The following is a 4,354-nucleotide window of genomic DNA, read 5'->3' as shown; positions in this document are numbered from 1 at the left end:
ATGAACACACCGATGGATTGCAATCTCAAATTGTCAAAAGATGATGAAGGATACTTGGTGAACCCAACACAATACAAGAGTTTGGTTGGAAGTCTGAGATACCTAACCTGCACGAGGCCAGATATTCTCTACGGAGTTGGACTAGTAAGTCGATACATGGAAGCACCTACAATAAATCACTTGAAGGCAGCCAAGAGGATACTTCGCTACATCAAAGGTACGATTGACTATGGCCTGTTTTATTCGCCTTCTGAGCACTTTAAGCTAGTTGGATACAGTGATAGTGATTGGGCTGGAGACATAGATGATCGTAAGAGTACGAGTGGTTTCGTGTTCTATATGGGAGATACGGCGTTCACATGGAGCTCGAAGAAGCAGCCCATTGTGACTTTGTCAACGTGTGAAGCCGAGTTTGTAGCAGCAACATCGTGCACCTGTCATGCAATATGGCTCAGGAAGTTACTAAATGAGCTTAAGTTTTTTCAAAAGGAACCTACAGAGATATATGTGGATAACAAGTCTGCGATTGCTCTAGCGAAGAATCCAGTCTTCCATGATAGAAGCAAGCACATTGATACGAAATACCATTACATCAGGGAGTGTGTTACAAATAAAGAGGTGCAGATAAAGTACGCGAAGTCACTTGACCAAGTGGCTAATATTTTCACAAAGCCTCTAAAACACGAGACGTTTCAGAGATTACGGAATATGCTCGGAGTAACGAAATCAAGTTTAAGGGGAGCTGTTGGAAAATAAACTTGATTTTGGGCTATTTGTTTTGGATTTGGGCTTGCAAGTATACAACTATTTTGGATCAAGATTATAGCCCATTATGTAGAAACTTCTTGTAATATGTAGTAGTGAAAGTGTGTAGAATGTGTGTAGAATAATCTTGTAAAATATCTAGGTCTAGAAATACTAGGAAATATCTAGATAGTAGTAGATGATGGAGTGATCTAGACTACTCCATTGAGTAGTATAAATAGAGGGCTTCACCCCTCATTTGTAATCAATCAACAAAGCAATTCAATAAGCAATAAAAGAAGAGTTTTCAAGATCAATCAAACTTCTAAATTATCAATCCTCTCTTCCACAAATAATATACACATAACCTCCTATTTCTAACATTAACCTCATTATATTATTCCCTAAAATATAAATATATAAAAACATCAATTATCATCACAATTCATATAATATTCTGAACACATAAGGTATTAAACTTCAAAGGTTAAGAAAGAGCAGATACGAAAAATTAATAAATCAAACATGAAATAAACTATAATTCCCACCTTGATTTCTTTCAACAAAAGCTATGAATACGTTTGGCGTGGATAATAATCTTGTGAACAATTAAAGTATCAAAAAGGAATCCTACAATATACATCTACTATTACCAAGCATAACACAACAACACTTATATAAAAAATATAACTTAAAACCAAACTTAAAGAAAACAAATACTAACCTGAATGCAAGAAGCAACACCTCAAGGAGTAACCTGCGGGAAAAAAAAACACGAGGATACATTATAAGTGAAAAAAAAATTAGGTCGAAACGGCGGGTTTGGGTCCAAACGGGTCGCGTCTAAAGGGGTCAAAAAATTTAACAGGTCAAACGGGTCGGGTCTAAAGCGGGTTGGTGACTTCCAACAAAAGGGCATCTTAAAAGAGATCTTAACTTCAAATGGAATCCTCTAATTTAATTCAAGTAAATTAAATTCAAATGAGCAGAATTCGAGTTTACACTGTGTTTTTACTGCATTAGGCAGTTTATTAGTATTCATTATAGTTACACCACCCATTAAATATCCATGAAGGTGGTAAAGTTAAGAGATAAACCTGGTGGACCTTCAAACAGTACTGCACGGGGTCTATTTGTCTCAAACTTGCACCCGGCTCCAAGAGCAATTTCATCATAAACCTCGGGACTCTGCAGAGCCAGCAGTATTGTATCTTCTATATCTCTGCATTATAAATTATATAATCAAATACATAGGCTAATCAATTTACTTAAAGTGGATCCGTTACCTGTTTGAAGTCATGAAAGAACATATGTATAATTCAGGAAAGGAAGGTGATATTAGATAGTTGTATTAAATTTGATGAAACCACCATGGGATACATTACAACCAACTATCAAAGAACATCAGAAAACTATGCTTGAAATAACATAATCATGTGTATCCATACTTGAAACTCCATTTGCTTACAGTACAACTTTTAGTTAACCCACCACGGCCTATTTCAAACCACACTTAAAGTTACCCATATTGACCCACTATCACACCCACGCAAATGCCACCTTAACTATCAATTGCAAATCGTAATGGTTGAAACGGAACCAAACTTCAACAATGACATTTACAAATCACTCTTTATCTATAATTATGACACCACCAACGCTCCCAACCCCTATTTGACCAGTTTTCCTTTCAGTTAATTTTTAATATATAGTCGAATTGCCCCATTAGAGGTCATATCCTGAATCGACGGGTTATAAATCACAACTTGAATTGACCCATTCATAAACGGGTCATAAAGATAACCAGCTCTATGAAACATGCTGTAAATATTCACGATTCGTATTATTGCAAATTGCCATACCCGTAAAAGTTTAAGTAGTCCTAATAAAAGGAATGCCCACACGTAGATGGTACTTCCCATGAAGAGTGGTTTAAGAATCCATGTTCTTGAAATAAAAAGAAATCAGATTCTATATTATTATTGTTCTGTTACCTTTTATTGATCCCACTTTTTGTAGCTTTGCAAATGAAATTCGATATTTAATATGTTGTATTCTGCTGCAGCAGGTTTGCATAGTGTTCTTTGTCTCGGTAGTTCATTTTAGCTTGGATGGCGTTTCCCTGCATATGTGAAGCGGAATTCATGCTGAACATGTTAGTTAATTCTTGTTCCATTTATGAATAATCCTCAAATAAGATTTTGATCGAAACAATGAAGAGCATGTTAGTGAATCCTTATGCTATGAAGGTCTTTTTTCTTTTTTTTTATCAGATCATACTTTCTAACCTATCAGCTTGTCACTCTATTTTCAATATTTTAATAAGTGCAGGTTAACCACAGAATTCCAACAGCATACACAAAGCTAATAAAATAAACAAATCTAATGACTAATGCATTAAACAATTACACTATAATTAATCAATACATTATATACATACTTGAGTGAAAGTGCCATAAAGATACGCACGGTAACAAAACAGATACCAATGATTAGTCAATAGCAAAAAAGTGATCAGCAATTTAAGCAAATGTAGATAAATAAACATATAAAAATAACAGTCTTGACCAAACCATCTATAACAAAAGCAACAATTAAATTACAAAGCAACAGACCACATATAAAGGAGAAGCATCAAGTACTGAAACCTAAGAGAATCGTAAGAATAAAGAAAGTGCAGTTATATACCTTGAGGATCAAGAGGAATAGAGTACGCAGAATATACAATCCACAGTAGGAAATGGTGGCTGCAAACGAAACTGAAAAGGAATTGTATAAAAAACATACCAGAAAAAAAAAATCACAAAAAAATAATACTCCGTATCAATTATCATCACAATTCACAATTAGTTGTGTGACGAAAACCAGTGAGGTTTATTATACAAATACAACATGATTACAAACTAAGACCGAGGCTTCCTTTTATAGGCTAGCCATGATACAATTTACATATGCTCTGAGACCCACGCACTACGATCGTTTATATCATCGATCGTTTACATTATTGCTGTGGCCCGCGCACTTATTTAACTTTAAACATAGACCACACACGTCGATCTACTTTAAAGATACCTATGGCCTACATGGCCCACACACTTATCACGCGTATATACAATACAATTATTACAAGGACACGATATATAACATTACATTATTGGTATGGCCCACATGGGACCCACTTGTTCAGCGTTGAATCAACTTGGCATGTATGGTGTTCATCTGGGTCTGCATATTGCTCAACTGTGACTGTATATTACTCAAAGATCCAAGCTGTGATATCAATGCACTGATTTGACTTTCAGGTACAGACGGCTCTATCTGACGGTTATCCCTTGCACAAGCAAGCATCAACCGATGCTGATTGTACGTAAGGATAATCCACTCGTTCGAATCGGGACAGGCAGAGATGTTGAATAACTTAGTTCGATCATCGTACCCTAATCTACCACTGCTAATGAATTCAGTGTGTGTCCGTTTCAACTCCTCATACCATTGATTAAGGTCATCAACCAAGTGTTGACGATCAACTCCCCACTTCTTTACTTTGTTCTCAGAGAGTTCCCCCGCCCTCATACTTACTAAATTTCTTCTTGGAGACGTCACATACCAA

The sequence above is a fragment of the Rutidosis leptorrhynchoides genome, chromosome 2 (genome assembly GCF_046630445.1).
Source record: "Rutidosis leptorrhynchoides isolate AG116_Rl617_1_P2 chromosome 2, CSIRO_AGI_Rlap_v1, whole genome shotgun sequence".
Lineage (NCBI taxonomy): Eukaryota > Viridiplantae > Streptophyta > Magnoliopsida > Asterales > Asteraceae > Rutidosis > Rutidosis leptorrhynchoides.
Note: the sequence above shows the minus strand (reverse complement) of the source record.